This window comes from Mugil cephalus, chromosome 13 (genome assembly GCF_022458985.1).
Source record: "Mugil cephalus isolate CIBA_MC_2020 chromosome 13, CIBA_Mcephalus_1.1, whole genome shotgun sequence".
Classification (NCBI taxonomy): Eukaryota; Metazoa; Chordata; class Actinopteri; order Mugiliformes; family Mugilidae; genus Mugil; species Mugil cephalus.
The window spans coordinates 3,965,446-3,992,380 of record NC_061782.1 but is presented as its reverse complement, the minus strand read 5'-3'; the positions used below and the strand labels follow the sequence as shown (position 1 = coordinate 3,992,380).

At 43.5% G+C, this 26,935-nt stretch overlaps 1 protein-coding gene across 2 annotated transcripts in view; it reads left to right on the top strand.

Moving 5' to 3' along the window:
• The window catches only part of sertad2b (SERTA domain containing 2b), a 43,086-nt gene that overhangs the window by 10,478 nt on the left and 5,673 nt on the right, over positions 1-26,935 (top strand). Inside the window, exon 1 of one of the 2 annotated variants that reach the window (XM_047603604.1) lies at positions 17,783-17,905. The exons of the other annotated variant lie outside the window; for it this stretch is intronic. The gene's annotated coding sequence lies outside the window, so the exon portion shown is untranslated. Of the gene's footprint in view, positions 1-17,782; positions 17,906-26,935 lie in introns of those variants that run through there. 2 annotated transcript variants of the gene reach the window in all.

Below are 26,935 nucleotides of genomic sequence, written 5' to 3'. Positions count from 1 at the left end.
CTGGATCACTGTAATACTGAGGAAAACTGAAAGATGGGATGATTTACCTCTGTCAACGTTACAGTGCATGGGCCACATACCGAACTGTCCTTAAGCAAAAACCCAGAGTTGCTCTGAGTGCATGTGCACTGCATTTGCCGCATTTTTATTTTATTTTTATCGTTTTTTTGTGCAAACATATAAATGACAATAAAGAACCTTGAACCTTGAGCCGGATTTGATCCACACAGCAGCCTAAAAACATTTCTGAGATCCATGGGTGCATGCAGCTCTCAGTATTCATGGCAGGTTAATATTTGACTCATAACACCACAGATGTCACTTTCGTTTTTTACTAAAATGGTGAATAACTTTTTTTTTATTATGTTAAAACATCTGTTGTATCTTGAGGATATCACGAAGCCTCGTCTTCATGAAAACAAGGAAAATGTACTTTTCACACATTTTAACCTGGCAATGGGTCAAATTTGACACGTTATCAGGGTTAAAACCACGTCATGACGACGGCGTGTTCAGCCGCGCTGCTTCCGTTTCTGAGCTTTTTAATATTTGCTGACTAATTGGGGAGAAAACAAATACCTGCAGGGTTTAATTAACTGGTGCTGTGGTTTTGTCGGAAACGGGGCGCCTGCAAAGAGGGAAGTGTTTAATTAATATTGCACTGGCAAATTTGTGCGTCTTTGAGACATTATTAAGAGATTGGGATTTTACCTGCATATACTTCTAAGCAATATGCTCGGGTTTGTCAGTGAACTGTTGAACAAGGCAGCAGCAGCTTTTCTCAGACAGACACAGACAGAGATCAGATTACACCCTTAAATTAATGTTGTTAGATGTTGTAGTAGTAACATAGATTTACAAAACAAGTATAAAATGTGTCGTGTGGTGTGTGTGGTGTTTAGCTGAAGCTAGTATTTTCCTGGCTCTTGGCTCATGGGTGGATTTTTCTGTTCAATAATTAATGAAGAGGACAGCAAATAAATCCCTCTGCTGTATTAGGACAGTGTGAGTGTGTGTGTGTGTGTGATCAGGTGTTTGTGTTTGTTCTGGGTTGTATTGTGTTGGGGCTGGTGCAGGAGCTGGAGCTCGGCCAGTCTGCAGAGTCACACTGCTTCAGAGGGAAGTAGGCTGAAGTGGACTGAACCACACCTGGTTTAAAACTACCTGGTTTCAAGCTGCACCTGGACACGGCTCCTCAGGTGAGGAGGGCGGTGGTCCAGGCTGGTGTTAATCCGTCTCTGGCCCGGTTCTGTTCAGCCAGACCAGAACCAGATGGACTCGTTTTCATTCATTTTTCCCCCGCGTCAGTTTTCCGTCCTATTTGCTCTCCAGTTCTAAAAACTCATCAGAAGCTGCTCACATTCTCAGGTTTTCCATGTTGTGTTGTTTCCAAAAAAAAAAAAAAAAAAAAAAAAATCTCCCTCCATTTCTTTTCCCCTGTGCTTGTTTGTTCGAGCGGTTTGGGCTGAAAAAGCTTGGAAGCGAAGCATTTTTTTTTTTTTTTTTTTCTTACAGGTTTGGTTTGGCTCATAATCAGTGTGCCGAAGGAGAAAGTTAAGCTAAATATTTAGAAGTCCGGTTTGTTTTTTTCCCCCCTCAAGTCATTGCCTGCTGCTTTTCCTCAGATGTTTTTTTTTTTTTTTTTTTTTCTGATAAATTTTTGTCCATTGCACAATAGTGGTTCCATGTAGCTCTTTAACATTTGTGTTCACGCTTTGGGAATTACAGCAACATAAGAAAATAGGATCTAAAAACAAGAGAATGGAGAATTAATTAGACGTGGTGAAAGAGAGAAGAAAGCTTGAGAAAGACAGATTGTGGAAAGTAGATGGTTTTAGTCAGATACATTTAGCATGTACTTGTTTTATATCTCATTTTAACGTGTGGTCGCAGCTAGCTTGGTTTACCTGCTACAAACCGGGCATTGCTGTGTTTCAATGAAAGCATCACCACTTCCAATACTGAGACTGTGGATTAAATGGTCCAGCAGATGGACTCTGGAACAGTGGCATTGGTGAACAGTAGCCACACTGACACCAGGTAGTTTTCTCCCAAAAACACCAGTTTCTTTCACCGCTTCTTCCACGTGTAATACAATCCATCACCATGGGAGGCGCTAATGCGTGCAATGAACCTAATAACCCCTTTGTTATGCAACAGAAGAAGATTGTTGGACAAACTATGTGAGATTGTTCACATCATCACACAGAGAATGTGTGGTTAGAAATTTCTGTCGTGATGGGAAAGACCGAAGAAAGTGACAAAAAACACTGGAAAATATGTGATGGACAAATTCGGTAGGACACATAAACATCAAGGCGCTGTGTCTCTTAATGCGCCGGCAAAATCATCCCCCTACTTTTGCTGGCGCCGATTGAGCAACAATTGAAATGAATTTGAATTGGATTTATTTATTTATTAGAAAATAACAGAAATACGTTTAAAAGCTGAAAAGAAAACAACCAGAGTTGAGTGTAAGCGTCCTTACTTCGCTTACTTTCCGTCTAATCCATCCAGGACCTTAACAACCCCTGTCAGCGTTACTTATTTGATCTCTCATCTGTGAGGCGTGATGGTGTTTTGGCTCATCAGCGTAAAGTAAACTTTCACTTTATTGTGAAAGGCCTTTCAGCTCGTATTTATGAGGGAATGAAAGTTTGTGACAAGTTAATTAACAGCAGATTTGTTTGTTATTAGTGTGTGTAGCAATCAGTAGGGGGCTGCATTTTGAAATCTAGTTTTGGGACCTTTATTTCTTCCACTTTAATTGTGCTTCAGTGGTGCAGTGCACTAAATATCACATAATGAATTTGTCCTCAGCGCGTATACAAACACATGCAGCGAGAGTCGGAGGCGGGGAAGTAGTCGGGGTTATTACCGCTCTGACATTTCTGGTCGTTAACTTTGAAGGAGAAAAATATTCCTCGGTGGAAGTTGCTTTTATCGCAGATCAATTCAGAAGCAGGACAGGAAGGATTTCACCACGAGGAAATAAATAAATAAATAAATTTAAAAAAATGACCAGATGACACACTGGTTGGAGTTCTGGTTTTCTGCAGGTTTCTGAATCTGTGATTTGCTGCGGGCCGCTCTCAGACTTAAAGGTAACAATTGAGCTCTGTGTCAGTGCCCGCTTGCAGTTTTATGCATGCATGTGAATGTGTGTGTGAGTGTGTGTGAGAGCACCACAAACACAAGCAGTGCATTTACTGTGTGCTTTGTGTTGACTTTTTTTTTTTTGACCAACACATGGTCATCTGCCCCCCCCCCCTCCCCTCTATCCCCTCCCAAATATGTCTTTTTTTTGTGTGCAGAGCAGAGTGTGGACAAAGGACTGGGTGTCTGGAGAGGGTGCCGGGGAGGGGAGATGATGGGTGAAGGGTGGGGGACTGGAGGGAAGGATGATGGGTGGGAGTCTGCAGGGAACGGCTGGCTGGCTGCGTTTATGGATGTGAGGTTGGGGAGGGCAAAGGTGGGGGGGTAGGTGTGTGTGTGTGTGTGTGTGTGTGTGTGCATACATCTGCATATCTGTCTGCATGTGTCTAAGAACATGCATATACTCATCTGCTGGCCTGTGTGTGTGTACTGCCTGTTTGTAGGCTTGTGTGTGTGTGTGTGTGTGTGTGTGTGTGTGTGTGTGTGTGTTCTTTTGTTTTGCTCTGGGTTGCTGGGTGATGGGACCAGCTGGGAGGGCTGAAGCCATTCACTTCCCTTCTGCTACCCCGAAGGCAGCCAGCAGGGAGGGAGGGAGAGATACAGAGAGGGGGTCGAAAGAATGAAAACGGGGGGAGGAGAGCGGGGACGAGTGTGCGGCAAAAAGGGGGGATGTTTATGTGTCGCCGCGAAGAGATATAAAAGGAGGAGCGAGGGCGGTCGGACGAAACAGGAGGAGGCTGGCGGCAAAAGTGGAGAAGTGAGGAAGTTCTGGACGGCACTCAGAGTCAATGAAGGGATTCATGAAGGAAAGTTGGGGGAGGGAGCGAAGGGAGGGAAAGTGTGTCAGGCTGAATCGTGATAGAGCAGCGGAGCTGAGTCAGCCAGTCTGGTCTGGTGTGGGAGGGCAGCCGCCAGGGAAGAAGTAATAATGTGCATGGAAATGGATTACTGTAATCAGATTACTTATTTCATCAATTTATAGATGGAAATTATGGCGATTATGGCAATAAAATGATGACGACTTATAAGTGGGCTTAAATGAGAGCGAGCTGGTTGAGGGAAATGATGATGCTGTGAGCACCAATAGGTGGAAACGCTCTGTATTGTTGATGATCTGAGTGATAACGGTTAAAAGACCAGAAACAGGCCAATGAATGCATGTGTTTACATGCACAGCTTAACTCGACTTTCTGAGCGTGATCCTGGTCCCAGTTTACATGCAACGGAGAACATCAATTACCTGACGGGAACATGTTCTCCTCCTCCTCCACACTAGGTGGCGATATGTGTCTTTTCAGCGGGTTAATACGGCCCTTTCCAGTTGACCTATTACTTCATATAATAAACAAGTGGAATCATTCATGCTGCAGACCGGTATTTCAAATACCAACCAGATGGATAATAGTTCAGCTTTTTAATCTCGTACGTAATGTGTGCACTACTACTGGTACAGATAAGATGGCGCTATCAAGCAGGTGGTTCTTTTACCGGCTCGGTTTACCTTCTTATCTTCTTCTTCTTCTTCTGATGCGTCCGGCTTTCTTGGATGTTTTTGTTCCACCAGCGCAGCGCTAATGGACCTTGCACACACGCGTTGTCCAGTTAATGTCTGATTAAGGCGTATGCACATGTTGGAGAAAATCAGTTTCCAACTTATTATCTGGGTGTCTTAATTGGAAGGAGAACTCCAATATTAGTCAGAGTAACATGTTTACGTGCAGTTATGTTGTTGTAAAGTGTTTTTTTTATGTGCATATAAACGTAGTGAGTGAGAGTAAATCTAGATTTACACTTGTGCGTCCGGTCGACGCTGTAGCCCTGCACCCTAAACCTGTACCTGATGTGAGAACAATAAGAAACTGTGATTCATCAGAAATAAATTTCTATGTCCACGTCTCTCAGGAACCGGGTGAACCCTGAAAATCTACTCAGACGTCTTCTCTCTTTTCTGCACTGCAGTGATTTAAGGAACATTTATTAGCTCTGACTCCAGAACCAGGAGCTCAGTTCCAGTACACAATTGTGACCACCTTCCTAATATTGTGATGTGTTGTTCTTCATGTTTTTTTCCTGAAGCGTTTTTGTGTGTGTGTCTGTGTCAGGCTACATGGTGCTGTCTGGTCTGGACTAGGTGGGTGCTACATGTCTAAGTCACATCCACATGAATCAATGCCAGGACAGTTGCACAAGCATGAACCAAGCTTTACTCAGCAACGTCTGTCTAAAGTCACGTCATAGAAACGTTACTGCGCGCGCTTTTCAGAAAGGATAAGCCAGCGAGGCGTCACAGTGATTCATTTTTGTGGCGCTTTTAGCTGTTGTGTAGTTGACCGGCTCGGCTCTGTTGTGGTTCTAGCAGGTGACAGCAGAAGGAAAGTTCCTCTCTGTCACCTCGGACTCTGTGAGGCTTTGTGACGTCACCTTCAGTTTCGATATGATGCGATGTGTGCATGATATGCGCTGCCACTGACGTGAGTGTGAAGTAGCGATATGAAGGGTCGCTAACAGGGATGTCCCGATGTATCAAGGTTTATCACACAGCGCATTAAGAATGGAGTATTGACCTCCAAGCCAAACCTTAAAGATTTTACAACAAAATAAACATCTAACAAACTTAAATATCTTTCTTAATGTCCGTGTAGCATGTAGCTTTACTTGAAGATATTTATAAGCTACTGAAAACCCTTGAAACTTATCAGCATCTGCTGTGGATGTTCCTACCTTGTAAAACATCCACATTGCGCAATTTTACAAATCATTGTCTGACTCCCTTTGTTCTCTGTTGTTTTTGCGTTACCTAATTCACGGCCGCAGTAGGGAAACCTCTGGTTCTCTTCTGTAGCCTGACGCGTTGCTGGCAACAAAGTAACAGGTAACAAAGTGTGAAAAACTTCCATAGAGCAGAACAAAACAATCTTTTTTTATTTACTCCTGTTTTCCTTGGCGTCGTTTTGAGAATTTCTCCGGCTGTAGAAAGGCTGTAGTACATATCCCAGGCCTATGCGTGGCGCTGTTCCTGCTACAGAATTACAGAGGAGGAACATGTGCAACGACCCTGCACCCCGTATACAAACATACCTTTTTTTATGTCATCGTAGTGGGGAAGTAACAGAATATATTGGACCGAGCCACCCAACGATATCACAAGCCTGTAGAAAGAGCGCGGGCTCCGGATTTGTCTCTTTCATCCTGGGACCTGGATTCAAAAAGGTTCCAGTCACTGAAAAAATCTGCATCCGTCATGACGGTCGGGTTTAAGACTCACCCATTCATAAATACACAGGATAAGATGTCACAATCCCTTGTGCCACGATCTGAGGTGAAACACATTTAGAAGCCGAGTCCAACTGAAAAGCCGACCAGCAGGCTAACAGTCAGTTACCAAGAAGACACCAGATAACTAGCATAACCAACAGCAGCAGGTAAGAAGTTTTGGTCTAGGTCAAGCATAAAAGAAATGTGCACGACGAGATTTCAGTGTGACACTGATCAAAGTGACCTGGTGGAGTTTTCTCTGGTCACTGATGTAATATTCCTGTCGACTCTGTCACACGACCTACTTAGAGAATATTTTATGGCCGCAAACTAAAGAAACAGGCACTACGGTGAAAGAAGGCCCTTCTCAAAGTACTGAGAAGAATGAAAATATAAAGATGGGCCAAAGGCCAGAAGAGGAAATAAGTCTTATTTAAAGTGGTGTCTGTGGTGTTTAGAAGAAACCAAAGAAGGATGGTCTGCCTTCCACTTCCAGCTGTCATGGAAGGACGGTCTAAATCGATCACGTTTGTCCGTCATTTCCATTGTTCTGTGTATTGTTCTGTCTGATTTAAATAAAATAAGGGAGGGTTAGAGAGCAGGAAATGTGGGGAAAGAAAGATGGATAACCCGCGAAGGCCCAGTTGTTGGCTGCTAGTCTTTAAAGCTGAAGCGCTGCTTCCTTGTGTGCCGTGACTTGTGTCGGCTCGCTTTCTCTCGAAGATTAATGGCCTTCCTGTTTTCAGCTACAGTATCTCCCTCCGCAGAGTTCTCGCTGCAGTTCGGTTTGAGCAAAAAAAAAAACAAAAAAACGGAACGCTGCAGAATTTATTGTTGGAGGCGAGACATCAAAGATATGTGAGGGGGAGGAAAGTAGACGCACATCAAATGATACTACAGTGAGTCTGTGACGAGCGAGGCCATTGAAGTTTTTACTATTACTACGACTATGACTAACATCACTTCCAGTATTCACCTCCACCCGCTAACCTAAGCTAAGCTAACTGTTCCTGTAGAGACGGTGTTTGTGTCCCATCAACCGCTGCACTAATGGTGAGTTATTCCACTGGAATGTGTCGCACTCACCAGTTTGCTGTGGATTGGCACACACACATACACACACAGACACACACACACACACACACACACACACACACACAGACAGACAGAAGGGTTAGTTTAAACCTTTTCACATAGCTCGGAGCCAGAAGCCTTTAAAACACACAGCGGAGCTCTGCACCATGTGTGTAACGTGGTCATTAAAGTGGCTTCAGCTTTAAAAACCTTCAGTTCAAATACGATAATTCATCATCTCTGACCTCGGATCAGTTTACGTGACCGACGACAACAACAACAACAACAACGACAACATGGCCGCGCAGCTGTCGGTGAGAGAAAAACAATTCATCTCAGTTATGAAAGTTATGAAACCAGGAAAAAAAAACAGAGAAGGACTAAAAATGAAAGAGACTTGGTGCGAGAGGGAGAGGGAAAGAGAACAACAACTTCTTTCCTGTAAGTCACCTGACACTGGAGGCGTCACAGCAGCCAAGAACAAACACACCTCCCTCCCCCCCTCCCTCCTCTCTCTGTCTGTCTGTCTGTCTGTCTTTCTGTCTTTCTGTCTTTCCGTCATGTTCTCATAAAAGTTTTGTTCCGAGCGACTCTTTCCCGTTTGAGATAAATCTCCCACATTTCAATCAGAAGGGGAAAAAAAAAAAAAAAAAAGTCTTGCGGTTAATAATCAACAGGGACAGATCCCACACATGTTATTCTGTATTCTGTCAACAAACACCACAATAAATCCTGACACGTGGCTCCCCAGCACCTTGACGACTGACGAAGGGGGATTACACCGTTTTCTTTTTAAATGGAACTCAGAAAATAAATAAATGGACTCGCGGTTCACATGAGGGAATTAGCGCATTTGTTTGAGGTTATTTTCAGCAGCAGATTAACCCATAAGCCTCAAAATGTCGTCCTGGACTTTGTCTTTTGCTCATTTTAGGTCAGTGATATCTGAAACTTTAAATATCTGACGGTTATTTTACAATTCTGCAGCATCTTACACAAGTGTAATAACCTTCACGGAGAGTCGCGAGTGATAATTACCGTAATGACACCGTTTTGGCCGCGAAGTGCAACGTCTCAGGTTTCAGAAGTCGTCGGAATTCTTCTGATTTGCTGCAAACCGTGACGTAATTACAGTAATTACGTCACTGACACATTTTAGTTTTAAAGGGTTAACACAGGGCAGCGTATGCGCAGACAAATGTGACGCACGTTTTGTTTTGAAAAGGATATACCTTGAATACACAATCCAACTTTTACAAGCTGCAGCTTTTCTCTGTTCTGCAAAAGGTACAGAGCTGTTGAAACTAACTTTATGCAGAGCGTTACTTCTTTTATAAAGACGTCCCTGTGATATTGTGAGCAGGAATATCACCACTTTGTATGCAGTGCTGAGGAATTTTATGTTTAAATGTATTTGCAGATTATCTGACTCTGATAATAAAGGTATCCAGGTCTGGGTTGAGCCCTACGCTGAGGTCGCTTTCACACCAGACCTGTTTGCTCCTCTTAAAACAGACCAGAGCTCGTTTCCTCTGACAGTCCACTTCGTTCGCGCAGGTGTGGAAGATCAGCCGAACTCTGGTGCCGACCAAACAAGTGAACTCCGGTGCCGTTCGTAGGCGGCGTGAACGCTCGCTGGAGTAAACACAGAACCAAGTGCAGGAAGTAACACAATACGCTGAAAACCAAAACAGACATGGCGAGAGAAGTTTTAAGGAGAGAAGAAGGACTCGTTGCCTTATGTGGTCATAAAGTGCACGGTTTGCTGAGCCATGTGCATCTGATAAATAACGAAACGAGACACAATACCAGAAAAACAGCTAACTGTTTGTCGCTGACCGTCAGCTTTCTCTCCACCAACCATTTGAAGGAAGGATCTCCCCTCCTGCGTCGTCCAATCAACGAGCGCCCCTTTCAACCACGTGACACTTCTCAAGGAAGTTTGGTTCGCATCAGAAAGTGTGAGTTTGAAAGCAGAACCGAACCAAATGATAAGAAAAACAAAGCTGCCTAATCGAAGTCCTGAGGTGTGAAAGCGACGTGGTTGTGGAGGCGCTGCAGTAATTGTTTGTATGTGTTGTAGCTAGTTAGCTCTAGGATTTTAGTACTGTGTTTTATTGATGTGATTGTCTTATTGTCGGGCATTTATTTTTGTCTGCACGGCTTTTAAGGATGCTGAGTAAAAGAAATAACAAATCAAACTATTATGAGCAGACGTCTGCAGCCTGAGGTGTGTTGATTAAATGATATTCCACAGCATATGGGTCAAGAAACGTCATAGCTGTGATACCCCCTAGAGGATGGTCCCGTTCCCAACGTTGTTTTTATCAGTCTTCTACTAAAAGTCTGGAGTAGCTGTGTTTTAGCTCGAGACGACTAATCGCCCCTGGGGTTTGTAGCTGTAACCGATGATGACTCTGTTTTGCTGGGTGTTGATGGGCAGTGACGTCAAGCTCGTCTTTAGTCAGCAATTTTTATCAAGTAGCCAGAAAACACCCTAAATTAGCCACAGAAACAACCATTTATCACGCTGACCGACATGTTATGATCTAATTAGGTCATGATGTAACAGTTTTGAAGTCGTGTTCTTGTTTTCTTCTCCTCCCTCCGAGGGAGGTTTCACTTTGTGTTGACATTTTGACTTGAATGAATGGAAACAGTGAGAGAGGAAGGGGGACACCACAAACTGCCTTTATTTATTTTTTTGCACGGCTGCAGTTCTTATCAAGGTGCTGTTTGAGTTTGGATGTTCGTGATGTTCTCTTAACTCGATTTTGGACTGAATACTTTGATCAGGCATAACATTATGACTAGAGCAGGGAAAAACTATCGATATGGCAATATATCACGATACTTTTTCTTCTGATTCAGTATCGATTTTTAATGTCTTAATGGGGTCCGGAGCATAATTGACCATTTTTGACTATTTTTGGTTTTACCTTTTTATTTCATCTTAAAAACTGTTTACATTGTTGCCTTGTTTGGTTTCATTCTTTTCAGCACAACCTCACCTGTGACATTTTACAATTATTTTTTCATCTTGACAAACTGTATTAACACATTGGACCTAAAACCAGACTAAAACCATAAAATCTGAGTAGGAAAAAGTTAGATTTTTCACTGTGAAAACCACAAACGAACCATTTTTATCATTTAGAATGTAAATCTAGGGTGTAAATATCAAATGCTCATGAACAAATTTAGCAAACAACAAATGTATTTATAACTATTTCCATTAAAATAAAAGTAATGCACCACACATTTTTGGTGTAACATCAGTAATATTTAAAAGTCCCGATTCTCTGGCTTCTGTCTCTTTGGCTGCAGTCGCTCCATAGACTGAACATAGAGTCACTCCCACAACTTTTCCTTCTTCCTTAGCAACCATTGACATTCCTGATTGGTCGATGGGATGCATTTTTCCACCAATAGGAAAGGGGGCGTCATCTTCTGTGACCAGCTATCTTAGATGTTTTTTAGTTCTGGGGTCTTACGCCAACACACACACCAGTTAAACTGCCGGGAAAACGCTTTCCAATCGCATTATCTGTCTTAGTCGGATAAGGAGAACTCAGATATTAGTCAGAGTAACGCGTTAACCTGAACTTAAGTTGTCCAGTTAGAGTCGGATTAAGGTAGTAATTGTTTTTTTATTTTTGTTTTTCTCGTGCATGTAAACACACTGTCATTTGCAAACAGGTGCAAGCTAACGACAATATGCGACCATGTAAATTCCATCGCCGTATTGAAACTAAGCACCAAAGTCACTATACCACACTTTGAAAACCCCTGATGTATTGCATCGTGAAGTCCTCGCCAATACCCACCCCTAATTATGACAACCTTCGCCTCCATCTGAGCATCAACCTCTGAGGGGGGGGGATACCACAGGTACTTGATCAGTTTGGACACCGCAAATCTAGTGAACTTGGAGGCCATGTGCTGTTCTTTTGTAGTTACAAATGTTTTTTTGTGTGTGTCTGTGTCAGACTGCGTCCAAGGAGTGTCATTGGCCCCAAAAGCAAAGTTATATCGACATGAATGAATGAATGCCAGGTCCAGAGGTTTCAACACTGAATGAACACCAGATGGTTTAAATGTTATTTACCCATCATTATGTTGTGGCTGATCGGTGTAAACTGAGGACACTAAGCACGTTCGGGGGCTTTTTGAACTTAGAGGTGTGAACCCTAACTCCACGCAACGTATGATGCCATTGACGGTCATGAGAGTGTGTGATCACCTACATAACAAGAAACCAGCCGTGACTCTGTGGCCACGTTCAGGAGCGGCTTTGACTAAAACGGCAGCGCTGTAGGAGGCTGACTCGCCTCGCTCACTTGTACTTCCCCTTTTGAAGTGAGTCAAGACACTTGAGGAGCGTTTGAAGTCGCGGTGTTAACGAGAAGAAAGGAAGATGGTGAGATGTGTGTTTGCGTGGAGGGGGTGAGGAGGAGGAGGAGGAGGAGGAGGAGGAGGAGGAAGGGTTGGGAGGGTGCGACCAACGGAGAGATTCCTCTCCACGGTGTTGAAGTGTTGAACTCAAGCTCTAAGCTGGTGGAGAGTAAAATGGTAGCGCTGGACGTATCATATGAGGGGTGAGTCGTCCCGTGTGGGAGCTGTGACTGAGACGGCAGCTGTGAGCGGGATCAGGGAGGGAGGGGGAGAGAGGAGGGAGGGAGGAGGGAGGGAGGAGGGGGGGTTGGGTCGGGGGTGATGTGATGGACACGAATAAAGAAACCGGTAAAAGACAAAGACGGCGAATAGGAGGAGGTAGAGACAAAGACAGAGGGAGAGAGAATGGGAAAGAAAGCAGATGGGTGTTTTTTGGTGTGGGAGCCCCCCCCCCCCCCCCCCCCCCCCCCCCCCCAGTCTCCCCCCCCCTCCATGTTGGGCCTGTGTGCCACGCCCATGTCTAATAGATTTAATAATATTCTATTCACACAGCCCAAAATCTGCCAGCGCACATGGATCTTCCTTCACCCTTTTTTTCCCCATTTAAGGCCAAATTTTAAATCGTGTGAAACGCTTGGAAATTTAATTTTGGATATTTTCAAAGCTGAAGGTGCCTGTGGTCTTCATTTTCAGATTTTCGGGGAGGGGAGGGGGGGCGTTATGGTTTCCACATGTGGTGCAATTTTAAACACGAACACGAACACACGAACACACACACACAAACAGACACTTACTCTGAGAGGAAATCTGGATCCGTTCGACGTCGGATCGATGCCGTCGCTGCAGCTGTTCAGGGCGACGGAGTAATTAATGTGATGGGAAAAGAACAGGGACAAAATATTAGGTACACCTGTGCTCACTACCTACCTGCTACACCTCATGCATTCATAATAGAGTAAACCATCATCTGCTTAGACTTTAAAGATAGATCTACAGGAGTCTGGATCGCTCAGTTTTATAAACTGATTAAGCTCAAACCAATCAAACCGTTTGGGTGGGATTTAGGAGGAATATCCTGCTGCACTCTGATATTAACGCAGTAGAGGCCTGCACAGATCTTAAAACTTAGATGCAACTTAGAGCCACGTTTCTTCCAGACCAGATTGGGTCCATTATGTCAGGGACTGTTCGGGTAGGGGCTGTGGTTGTGTTGCGTTCTTTTTGGATCAAGTTTCTCTTTTTAGACACTGAAATGTTGGGTTCAGAGAGTTTTACCAACACCGAGCTCAGCATGTGGACTTTGAGGGAGTCCTTGCCTCGCTGTTGTTCCCCGCAGATTCTTTGTGAAGTGATTTGATCCAGAATTGATTCAATATGACTCTTTGCTGGTTAAAAACAGTAGAGCTGTCGTGGTGTGGTCTTTCGTTGTGTTTCCTGTCTTATTGTTTTGTTTCCTGTGTTTTTCCTTCTTTTGGTTGGTTGATTGGTTTCAACCTGTGTTCTCCGCCCTCATTAGTATCACCTGTGTCTCTATATGTCCTGCCTTTCTCTGTAGTCCCTGTAGAGTCTTTGATGTCGAGTCTGCAGCACCAGAACTTAAGGTGCTTTTTTGAGATTTGGATTTTGAGCTTTTTATTAAAGTCCTTTGGGTCCAAATTTACCAGAAAACATGACAAGAACCATCCAAACAAGTGCTTGTTAGCTAGCAAGCTTGGTTTGAGACTAAAGCACAGCCATCACATGTCACATAATGTGATCAATTATTATTATTTGTGCTGCTAGATCTCTTGTCTATAACTCATGTTAAAAGTTAGAACTAATAAACAATTATTTCTGGTGAAATCACTGCAACGTAGATCAGATACAGAACCGTGAATCTGTCTTAGGGCAAAATGGGCCGAAAAAGCAAAACACAGATCTACAGGTTTTGTAGTGATCTCAGAGAGTGAAGAAGAAAAATGTGTCCTTGGCCCATTTTGATTATGAACCAGTCAACATCCCAAAATTCTCCCTCAAGTTTGAGTAATTGTAGAGACTTAACAGTTACCTATTGACTCAAATCGACAAATATTCTTTAGCTGTCAAACACAGCCCTGGAGCTAATCACGATGATGTAGCCTTTGTCCTTACCATACTGCGATCCTTCATCTAAGTCTCTAAGTCTCACCAGATTTGTTTTTCTGTGCTCCACATGGCATCTTCATGGTGGATTTGTGGCATTTGTTGAGATCAGAATCATGATGTCTCAATTATTTTTCAATTGGGATGTGGTCGTAAAATTAGTTGGACGATAAAAATCACTGGTTATGTATTATCATAGTTATGAAACCAGTCAGTTATCACTGACAGACTGCCAGTTTATTTATTTTTTTTAAGTATCAAGTTGACAAGTCACTGATCACATGACAATAACAACATGGCCGCCTCCTAGAAGACAGGTGAGGAGTCCAGTGGGTGTGTGGAAATATGTCACTAAAGATGAAGCCCATGCTACCGTGACATGTCAGTCCTGAAATACAACTACTACTGCAATGCATTTGAAGGGCTAACGCTAATGCTAGCGCAGGAGCGGTGAAAGAAGAAGGCTGCACATGAACTATTTGATAAAGTTATTAAACCTTTAGCTTCAGAGAAATACCTGCTACACTATCCCATCTAACAACACTCTGTGGAGTACTATTAAATGCTATTGATGGTGCTGAGTTACAGCCTGTTTTTATACAGGCTGTACATATCTGCAGCTCACAGTTTGTAGCACATGCGCTGTATGTTCTCAGCACATGTATTCAGGTCACAAATATAGATTTCATTACTTTCTACTGGGTTTTTTATTAGTGACGTCATCAGAAGTTTTGCAACCCTTAATGACGACGTAAATACCTACATAGAAGACACCATGACTACATGGTTTCTCGTAAACACAATGAGCGCATAGCACAGACTCACCGGCGTGAATCAACTCTCATGGACGTCAGCTTGTTTCCGGTTGTGATGACTTAAAAAAAAAAAAAAACGGACTCCGGTTTTTCCACAACAAGTATAAATGGAACACGATGGTCACTGATCTAAATTGGAGTGACAGTCGTAATTCCACACGTTACCGTGAGTCAGGTTCACACTCAAGTTCTGCAAGCGACCAGACGCATGTCCAGAGAAACGTAGACAAAGACATAATGCTATGCAACATCTGCTGAATATCATAGATTCCTGCATATATGTTTGGAAATGATCATTTAGCCTTTGGGTATGGTTTAAATACAGAAACTTTGAACCTTTTTTGCAGTTTCCTTTCTAATATTTGTGGTCAGTGAACTCATATCAGGACCAGAAAAACAAATAAATTGTGAAAAAAGAAAGAAAATCCAGAATTTAGGAGACAAATACAGACAAATAAGGTCGGAGCAGCGGCAGAAAGGATCGAGCAGGTTTTACACAAAGAGGGACATAAAAGAAGAACACGGCAGAAATAAATAAAGATAGATGGACAGAGGGAGGGAGGCAGGGGGATGTTGTGGGTGCAGCTCTCCAGTTGGTGTTGCTATGGCCCTGCCCTCCCTGCTCACTGAGCCATTTCCTGTTTTTGACCTGAAATCTTTATTTAGAGCCATCCCTCCTCGCTGCTCGGCATTCATGAGTCAACTCAGAGTCCAGAGAGATGAACACAGGACTAAAATCAGATCTCAATTCGCCACAGAAGCTATGCATGCGTGCATGCACAGAGCGGCTCCGGCTAACCCCCCTATTATCCATACTGCAGCCGGGGTGTCATCAAGGCTAATCGCTCTGCACGAGCCAAATACATTGAGATACAGGCCTGTTGTGGGGAATGAGATTTTTCTTACTTTTACGGGTTGACCACTAGTTCCACACACTCTGAAGTCCGCTCCAAATCTGATGTAATACGGATTTACAAATCTCATATCAACCTGGATTAACTTCAGTGTTATGAATGGAGGAATTATTTCAAGGAGAAATCAATGGAAGCGATACAAAATGCTGGATCAAGTCTCAAGTTTGAATGAATCTGCGCTGGTATCTGGTTTATGTGTTGAATTAACCTCAAAAAAAAAAAAAAAAAAAAAGCGCCGGTTTGCAGACAGTTATGAAACAGGAGTCAATGACACAACTCGATTTAGCTATCCAACTCGTGAGCATCTTCCCCTGAAATTATGAAGTTTATATCAAACGTAGCCATGGGAGCAATGTGTAACATGTGAATAAAAGGCACAGTACGGTGAACGTGTAAAGCAGTCGCATCCAGTATAAGACAATTTGCTCATTTCCCCATCAATTTGTAGCTCACAGTTTGTCTAATGGACTTTACGGGCTCTGGTTGCCGTGGTAACGCGTCTTGTATTTCCCCTCCCTGGGTTCACCTGATGCTCCCAAGCCCACTATGGTGAATTTTAGGGGGAAGGAACCAAAGTAATGGCTCACAAAGCTCTATATGTCAATCAAAGCGAGATTAGTTCAACTTGGTAGCCGCCCAATTTATTGCTGCGACTTGCTGCTCAATTATTCCATTATGAATTATTTTGGTGGGTGAAGAAGAGTGGGTGATTTTCATTGAGCGGGTTTAATGCATCTTGGAGGTAAAGGTGGTTGGTCGTTAGTGGATGTTGCAGGCCGTGGTTGCCTGGGTAACCTTCTTGTAGATATCCCACCTCAAATGTGTCAGAGTGAAAACAAACTGAGTGGAAATATCTTGCAAATATTGAAAAGAAGTCAAAGTCCAGTATCTTATTGTGAGCAGGCCTATACAGTGGAGGGTTTAAACGCACCATAAAGGTCTAAATACTAGTGTTTTTAACCTTTACACAAAGAGAAACTGAAACTTATTGTGGGCTGCGACTAGACACCAGTAGATGGAAAATAAACAGCAGGTTGATCGGAGGCGAACATGGAGGCTAATAATGGGACTGTGCAGAACTGGGTGAGTGTGCAGCAGGGGGCACGAGGGCACAAACCGTCTCAAATGCCCATTTTGTGCCCTGGGATGCTCCGGTGAACAGCGCGGAGCAGACAGACTGACCGCTGGCTTTTGTTTTGAGTTCACCGGACATCGCTCATGCCATCTGCCTCGGGGTAACAGCCCTGGACCAGTCCCGCTGCTCCTTTCTGTGTCAGCGAAGGAATAAAGTGGCCAAAGTTTCCAGTGCATGGAAAAGACAAAAAGGAAACATGCAACAGCGTCATAGGAGTGTGTATGTAACATGAACCGACAACATGAGCGTTGCTGCTTCCGGTTTACGGTGTTGTTAATGTTTAATGAAGTCGTCTTGTGGAAGAAAGATACAGTGTTACAGAACGTAGCGTGTGTGAGTGAGTGTGCGTGCGTGCGTGTGTGTGTGTGCGTGTGTGTGTGTGGGTGGGTGGAGGGTGGGCGGAGCAAAGTTGTCGACGCCGCTTCTCGGTGCAGCTGCTCGGTTTCAGCTTCTCCTGCTGCCTTTACGTGCAGCTCGTAAACTTATCAACCGTGACGAAAGGAATCCTTTTCGGCACAGTTACGTGACAGTAACAAGGCAGTTGTCACATTAATAATAAGAACGTGCAGAAGCGCAATGATACAAACATACACACTTATGTATATATGCATATATACATTGGCATTTATATTATAAAAGCAACTAATATAACCCTGAGATTTATAAATGAATTTGGATACATTGTCTCAAAACATGTTCGTCTTATTACGCGGCGGGGTATTAATTTTGAGTAGGTGAGTAGTTCGTGCACATAACACAAAAAAATCATTTTTTTAAAGATTTTTTTAAATAATATATGTATGTTTTGCGTTAAATTATTGGCGTTACAAGCGCACGTGCAGCTTCCCCTTCCCTCGCGCAGCGCGGTGGGACGGCTCGTGAAGGCAGCAGTGCTCCCGTCCTCCTCCTCCTCCTATCAGCGCCATTGTGTGTCCGAGTCTGAGAGAGCGAGGACGGCTTGGCTTTTTTTTCCCTGCTGGAGACGGGACGCTTTAAATTCCCCCATGTTTCTCTGTAAACCTCCGGCGGACCTGGACGAGGTAAGGCTTGTCGGTGTTTACTCTTTTAAAGAAAATATATAGTGTATATTAAAAAAAAAACACGCGCACACACGCGCGCGACGAGTAGAAAGCTATCGCGGCGGTGTAATGCTCTTAGTAATGAATAATAGAGACGGAGACTGGCTGGTGTGAGTGCCGTGTGTCAGCGCGGCTGCTCGGAAAAGTTTCTCGCATTAAACGCGTGATATTTGCCATTACGCGTCTCCGCGTTGCTTCCATTGAGCCTTTCGAGTTGTTTCGCTCCGTCCAGTTGACAGCACAGAGCAGTCAGAGTTTATCACTGCGGTTGAAAAGTCTGTCTGATAAACTTTTCATTACTTAAAAATATCCCGAGCCGCTGACACGCGACTCCGACGACGTCCAATAAACGTATAATAATAAATGTGGAATTTCTCTGAGGCTAGAAATAAATGTTATCAATGAGGATTCATAAAACGAATGTAAAAAACGATATTCTATTCGTGTGTGTAATCAGCTGTTTGGTAACTAAAACGTAATGAGGATGAGTTGTGGTGTTGGGACACTTGTCAGATTTTGTGAGCTGGTCCCTAGAGATGATTTTTTTTTTGGAGGCTGAAGTTATTAGCAGTGTGTCTTCTGCTGGGAGCCGAGGGGCCTCTCGTTTCGTAACATGCACCACAACACAGCCATCTCTTCTCCTTCTCCTCCTCCTAGTGACAGCACCTCTGCCTCTACGCCGCCGTGTGCTGTGGCTCAGGTTCTCACTCGGTCTGGACTCAATCCGACCACAGAGAGGGTTTTTTTGATCAGGGCAGATAAAAAGCTTCACGATTCTGCACGCGCCTGTAGTCAAGGTGGAGGGGGGAACCCTCAGGATGTCCCTGAACTCCAGGCAGAGCACATCAATAAGAAAAAAAAGGGGGATTTTAAAAGAAAAGAGACAGTAGTGAATATTCTGAGGGCCTTAGGTGGAAAGATGTAATCACTGATGTTGTCTTAGCCCTTTTCTACTTGTACTTGTATTTGGAGGCACACATCGATGCACTGAAACAGGTTATTGGTCATCCAGGTCACGGTATGTCTACAAAAAAAAAAAAAAGACAACAGGACTTTTTGAAGATGTTTCATCCAAACAGCTTCTTCGGTTTTCTAACACTGGTGGAGGAGTTTGGTTTTTTAAACGGGCACATCTGTGAGCGTTCCCCACCAGAAACTCACCTTGACTGGTGTCGGACGTAGCGGAAGAGGCGGCTGCAGGCTTTTCCAGTCACCTACCAGACTTATTGATAATGAACAATCTGTGTGTGCGTGCGTGACGTAGGTTAATATATTTTGGATGGCTTCTGGGTATGCGTAAGAGGAAGGGCCGACGGTGATACAATCCGCTTTTTTTGCAGCAGCATGACTTCAAGTGCAGCAGTGAGGCTCGTATTGCAATGATAAGGATTATGCTGGAGTAATAACAAGGCCGCTGCCTGCAGGAGAAATGATGACACTTGCAGCACTGAAGCTGCTGCTGCTGCTGCTGCTGTAACAAGGTGGGCACCTTGGTAATAAGGCCGCTGTGATACAGTGCATGCTGCAGTAATATGGCAGATCTTGCAGTAATAAGGCGGCTGCTAGACGTACAGATGCTGTAGATTCCCGTAGCGGGAAGCGTGGTGCTGCGTTCTCCCTCCAAAGGCTCAGAGGGAAGAGGGGAGCGCTCAACGGCACGAAGACACGTCTGCTGACCTAAATCTGCTCTCTTCTTCTGCCTTTTATTTATAGACTTAGGAGCGGGTGCATATTAGAGGGGCTGAGTTTGTGTGTGAATACACTAATGACCAGAGATTCGAGATGCAAAATGAAGATTTCTATGATCTCGAGTGTAAAACGGAGGATGACTTCCTCTAACTTCATGGGCTGAACTCAGGTCCTCATGAGAATAATGACACCAGTGTGCACATTTTCAGCCAGAGGGGACTGATAGTTTGAAAGGGACGCCTAAGAAGTCCGGACTATTACTAAACGGACGGCTCGACACCCGTTCAAACCTCCGTTCACGTGACCCTGAACGCTCACATGACGGTCCTCCAGCTCACATGTGACCTCAGCTCCTCTCAAGTTGCAAACAAGAGGCTAAAAGCAAAGTCTTTCTGATCAGAGGTGTCCAGTTACCTGGTTCATTTGAGTGAGAATCTTCACTTCAGATGACAAAGTTCATCTAATCCCACCTGGCAGGTCTGTTATGGTTGACTCTCTCTCTCTCTCTCTCTCTTGTTGAGCAGATATTCTCAGCTGCTGCTCACTTCCTGGTTAATAACAGGACTCTATGAAGCCCTGCTGCACTTTGACCTTTATCTTGAAAGCTGTTTCTAATTTTTTTTTTGTCCAGCCCGCTTGTGTGGGTAGAAGCTATCGCATTGGTCTAAAAAAGAAATAGAAAGAAGCAGCTGAGCTGTAGTTTCGTCATGAGTCAGGGAAAATGGTTTCAAGTCAGGGACTGTGTTGTTCTGTTTCTGACCTTTGCACCCTTTCTTTTTTTACACTGCATGCATTGGCGTTGATCTCTGAAGAGTCTCCTACATCTCAGACGGAGAAAACTAACTGCTCCGAAAATAAAAGCGTTTAAAAATAGAAAATAAAACATTTCAGCATTTGGACTTGAGCTTTATTTTTTAAATAGGCGACGTGACTCTTCCAGATGGTTAAATTGAACCTGGGCTCGCACCAATGTGTCCCTTTAATAATGTGATGCTGCCTGTTGCGCAGTCGGAGCCGTAGTGTTTTGTAACCAGGTCTGTCATTACGTAAGAGATCGTAGTGAATTCCCTGCCTGATACCCAGCTGACCTTTGTCATGTGAGCACGTATGATCACTATGGGGGGAAAGCACACACGCACACACGCACACACAGACACACACACACACACACACACACACACACACGCTTGTGGACATTGTTTCCAGCCGTATGATTGCCTTATTTATTTTATTTTACATTTCCCATCTGTCCTCCATTCTTCTCATTCCACTGAAACACTTTGGAGCCTTTTTAAGTAATTTCAAAATAAAAGCATCCAAAGATTAGACTGTATCTCACACTGAAGCATGTTTAACCTCCTGAGACCCTGTGTCCTCATATAGGGACATTGTGTTGTAGGTTTAGGTTCATTTAAACGTTTATCTTAACTAGGTGTAAAAACATTTATTTATGCTTATGAACTTTTTTATTATTTGCAATGTTCAGATATGAGAATTAACAGTTTTATATTTTGGTGCATATTGGTGAGTTTACTATAATATTGATATAATATTTATATTAATATTATTATATGAAATAATCCCGGTGTCCACACACAAAGGCATATTTCTCTTCCAAACACTACTTCCTGCTTAGTTTTTATAGCTCCTACTAATTCCACATAAAGAGAAATGGAGAAATTAAAATTCCACACCAAACAACAGCTCAAGTCTAAGGAGGTTAAACCATTATCTAGAGCGTGTTAATTACATTATTAGAAGTTGTGGGAATGCATATTAGGCCTAAACACAAATTAAAGGGCCTCCTGCGTGTGTCTGACCTTTGCTCGCCACCTCCACCCTTGGACTGAATCTAGAGTTCCTTAATATGTTGTTTGAACAGCTACGCGATTCAGGACTTTGAGCAGCGCGGTCTGGTTGAGAGCAGCTGTTGCAGGAGAGGACACATGCCGTGTTTTCCCCCGGTCCCAGACATTTGCCTGTTTTATTGTGGGCCGATGCAAAAGAGAAAAATGTTAGCGGGGAGAAAATAGCCGGCGCGGCGTTGATTAGGAGCGTGGCGTCTGAGAATCGTCACATACGAGCGGGGGCAGAGGTGTAGCGGTAGTAGCTAACGTCATGGTCTGTAACTGTATCTTGAGTTGTGTGTGGAAGCGTAGCTGCTATTGAGCGTAGTAGGTCTGGTCAGACGAGCACTACCGCGCACTATCTCTTCCTCTGGGTTGTGTCTGGAATGTGTTTACTAGTCGGTTCATTGTGTGTGTGTGTGTGTGTGTGTGTGAGGGAGACACACACATGCACGCACAGCAGTGAGTTGGACGGTGTCGTCCTCGTGTGCAGAGCTGTGTGTATTACAGCGAGGAGGAAGCTGCAAGGAGGAATGCTGAGATTAATGCATGGAACCTACAGCACAGTGCGACATTCATGCACCTACAACGGTGTAGCATGTGTGTGTGTGTGCGTCTACGCTCCTTGTGCATCTAGAGAACCTGAAATAGCCCGATGTGGACGGGAGGGGGAGGGGGGGTGGATGTGCAGCTCAGGCATGGAAACCAGCGTATCCGGTTACAGGATCATAATATCACTGCAGAGTCCATCCACTAGCACTGCACTACTGCAAAACACACACACACACGCCGGGTCCTGGAATAATATTCTCATCCCACATGTCTAATGTGTGTCTGAAGGCACAGTTGGCAGTCAAACACACACACACCTGACCTCACCTTCTAAATGTGTAAAACATTTTTCCTGTGATTAGATTTATTCTGTGATTTCATTAGATCATACGAAATCATCCGTGCTTCTTAACTTCTTGTCTCTGCGCCATTATTTGACTACAAAGGCCGACTTTCCCAAAGGCATTATCAGATTTCCAGATAATCTTATCTTTACTCACAACTTAGCCACATGTATCTCAGGTTAAATTTCACGTTTTAACTTTTTCTTTTCTTTTTTTTTTTTAATCACTTCTTATCAGTTGTAGTAAATCCTCGTCGGTTCTTCTATACTATGTGTGTATGTGTGTGTGTGTGTGTTTACAGAGGCCGGCTCTTGGTTTGCTATCAGGATATTTTGTGATATTTTTGGCTGCAGGAAAAACCAGAGAAGTGTTCATCTTGAGAAATGTTGCTTTTCTTGGATCAGCTCGCTCTGCTGGAAACAGACGTTCATGTATTGATTTTGATTTGTTTTGTGTCTTTTGCACAACTTTAAAGACCCTTTTCCATCACAGGAAAAAAAAAAGGAGAGGGGTAGAAATAAATACTGGAGCCTCTTTTACCTAAGAGCTTGAATTTTGCAGTTTTGCAATTTTAAAGTAAAGCCTACACTGCAAAAAAAAAAAAAAATCACAGAAATGCTCAGAGACAAGAATTTTGTGCAAAAAAAAAGCAAGAACCGATTTTTTTTCATAATACAAGATGATTTTATTGAATCTAAGAATATTTTGCTTATTTCTGCAGAATTATTTGTTACAGCGTCGACCTTCAAAGCTGCTGTTCGGTTGATTTCTGGCCAAAATTTGCAGAGATCTTTAACTGTATTTACTTTACCGCTTCGTGAGACAGTTAACAGTGATCTGCGTTAAGTCACGGTGACCTTGAGTAGAGACCACGGGTCCATTTTAGATCACGGTGTGAGCCGCTCTTCTTCTTCTTCTTCTCTGGTGTGATCGGATGTAGACATGGCTCATAGAGTGCGGGACGGTTTCTGGGTCTGTGAACTCCTGACAGCCAGAAATGAGGCGGTGATGGGGGGGGGTAAAGACCGGGAAGGAAAAAGGATGAATAAGAAAGATGGAAAAGAGGCAAAAGAGATTCTCGGGAGCAGGAGTGGAGGAGACGGAAAGCAAAGAGGAGGATAATGAAGTGGAATGTAAGGGGTGGGGCACCTCTGGTATGTCAGGCCTGCTCTATGTGTGTGTGTCTAAACACCCCACCATGACTCAGTGAGTCAGACATGCGCAGCTGCTCCAGCTCTCAATCACACACCACTCTTTGAAACTATCTGTGCTTCGTGGAAGTTCTTCAAGCAGCTGCAGCGATTGTTGAAGCTCATGTCGTTGTTTTTTTTTTTACTTCTTTTTCATGAGCATCTGACTTGATGTGGACTTGATCTTTGTTGTTGTTCGGTGCAGCAGCTGGTTAACGCTGACGGTTCATCCTCAGATAATGTGGTCGATGATCAAGAATGTGTCACTGCTTTATATCTCTAGGACGCTTATCCAGGACAAGTTAGGACAATATGTCAGAACTGTAGTTGTTCTGCACAGACACACTCGAACATGAGGTCAAAAATCTGCTGTCATAAATATTTAAGAGACTTGAGAAATGGGGCTGGGTGATAGACCGGCTCCTAGAGAATACCGGTATTTTCTTCTCTTTATAATATGAATGTTTTAATATACTGACATACCGATGTATTTGATTACACAACGTTCAGAACGCTGTGCCGTGAGACACTGTTTCAGACCGGACCATTTTCAGTGTAGCGCTTCTAAACGCACACATGGTGCAAAATGAAGCCAAAGGTGCTGTGTCGGTTATTTTGATTTATTTTTTTTTAGGGGGCCCAGACGTTCCCAATTTCTGGGCACAGCCCCTGTTTTGGACGACCTGTCCCCCAGTTAAAGCCGTCCCTGAAAGTGTCCCTGATTTTAGCTTTTTATGAATGAGAAAAAAAAAATGTTGCGCACAGACTACAGTTATTACGGTAGCAGGTTACTGACATTACAGACATACTAGTTTATATATGTTTAAATATGAATAAATATGTCAAAATAAATTAAACTGTTACTGTCACAGTTTCTTCATTTCATCTGGATAACATCTATGTTTTTTTCCCACATCCACAGTCAGCGCTAACACGGGGCCATGCAAACCTGTTTTACTACTAGTGTGGGATTATTCTACAATATTTACTTTAGAATAGTCCATAATTAGTCAATCTACTGCATTAATTCCTCTGTCAACCAGTAGAAAATGTCGCAAGCACGTGATTATGCATTAAAATAAAATACCGTAAAACTGTCAGCATTTTTGAAAAATACCGCAATATACATTTTTGGTCATACCGCCGGGCCCTGTTGAGAAATAAAGAAAATATGGCACATTTTAAAACGTCTGTCCAGGAAGACAGTTCAGACTCAGTGTGTGTGTTCCTGTGTCAGCACAGCTGGTACGAAGTGTGTGTGTGATAAAAAATCAGAAAAGTTGTGGGTTGAGACACTTTTAACAGGGAAGACGTGGAAGTAAAAAAGCTAATTGACTCTGACTATTTAGAGTTTCCACAGGAGGTTCATGTCTATAATCTGGGCGGCATGGACAGAAATGTTTATTAAAAATTCATATCATAACAGGAATAAAGACAAAACTTGGCCGTGCTCCTGTTTGTTTTGTTTTCAGTTTCAGGCTCCTGTTATTATATGATACTAATCAAAGAAAAGGTGACAGATCCTCTAGTCCACTAGATGATATTATATCCAATGTTCACGCCATCTCTTTATCTATTTCCAACCAACAATAAACACACAATATCCCGTCAATTTGTGTTACATTTCTTAATTCTGTCCTGCTGTTTCTTCTTATTAGCGACATGTTGTAAAGCCTAATTTGTTGTAAAACCAAAACAGCTTTTGTCAGGACAGTTGTAACATTAAACCTAATTAACAACTTTAATTTGCCTGTTGAACCATTATCACAACCGCTGCACAAAACAAGCGACTTTTAGTGTCTAGTAAAAAACAAAACGTGGTAAACTCAGTGCATTCACATTCAGATCCGGTGTAATTTATTGATCCGTTAAGTTAATGGCTTAGTTGTCGTTACAAGGAGAATAAAGTACGAAAGGGATAAAAGATCAAATAAAATACAAAGTAAATAAATGTGTTGAAACCTTTATGTTAGAAGCTGCTAAAGGAAGAATTCACGCACTCCTCTGTCCGTGTGTTAGCTTAGCCTAGCTTAGCTTAGCTTAGCATGGAGACAGTGGTGCAGAGAGAGAGGCGGCTTAGCCCGCTCTGTCCCAGGTTAAAAACTAAAAACTAAAACTACACCTAGCTGCTAATGAACTCTACATGTCCTAACACCTTGTTCTCACCTCTTGTCTCAGGGGCGCACGGACACTGTCTCAGACACTGTCGCTCACCACCTTTCCCAGACCTGTCTTTCACCTACTCCCCTGCTTCCTCTTCTCACTTCTTGTCCTCCTCCTCTTCCTTCCTGCCCCCTAGGACCACCCCCACCCCACACAGTACCATTCCCTCCTCCTCCTCCTCCTCCTCTTGCACCCCTTCCTCCTGCAGCCCTTCCTCCTCCTCCTCCTCCTCCTCCTCCTCCTCCTCCTCCTCCTCCTCCCTGTTCTCTCATCCCATTCTTTGTCATCTCTTTGGGTGAATTCCCAGCTGACTGTGTTTGTCATGGCAACCAACCAGTCGTGGTGACTGGGCCTGCAGCTCACACTTCCTGTGTGTGTGTGTGTGTGTGTCTGTGTGTGTGAGAGAGAGAGAGAAGACGCATGCGCAGTGTGTAGGTGTGTGTGTGTGTGTGTGTAGACAGCGACTGGCTGCATGAGCCTGTCAGCCTGGATTAAAGTCAAACACATTGCAGCAATGCCTTCTTTCTTTCTTTCTTTCTTTCTTTCTTTCTTTCTTTCTTTCTTTCTTTCTTTCTTTCTTTCTTTCTTCTCATTCAGCGCTCTCTGCAGGAGCAATAATTACACCATCAGAAGATGTCATGAAACGCATAGATCTCCTCTCCTCATCCGTTGTGCATATTGCGAATCTGTTATTACTCTCTCTCTCTCTCTCTCTCTGGCTCTTTGCTGTGTTACTGTATGCCTCTCGTCCCCACATGCAGGCCCCACCCCCTCAGTAAGTAACTCAATGTGCTATTCTAATATGGCAAGAGGAGGGAGAGCGGAGAGTGGAGAGTGGAGTCGGGTGGGGAGGGTGGGCTGGGCTTTAAATCTGGCCTATGATCCCTTGGTACAGCAGGGAACACTGCTATTACATAACTTAGTGTGTGTGTGTGTGTGTGTGTGTGTGTGTGTGTGTGTGTGTGTGTGTGTCTGCGCAGGGCTCCCGTTAGCAGCTGCTTATGGTTTCAATATATGTTCCTTAAATCCCCCGTCGCAGTGAGCGTGCTGCGTTTTAGGAGCTTCTTAAATCACCGCCGTTAAGCTGCGGTCTGAAAACGTCATATAGGATTTGATCTAGAGATGTCACAATCATTTTTTTTTTTTTTTTCTCCTCTCATCCAATAATATGTTCCATTTAATATTCAGCACTGGTCCGGACTCAGT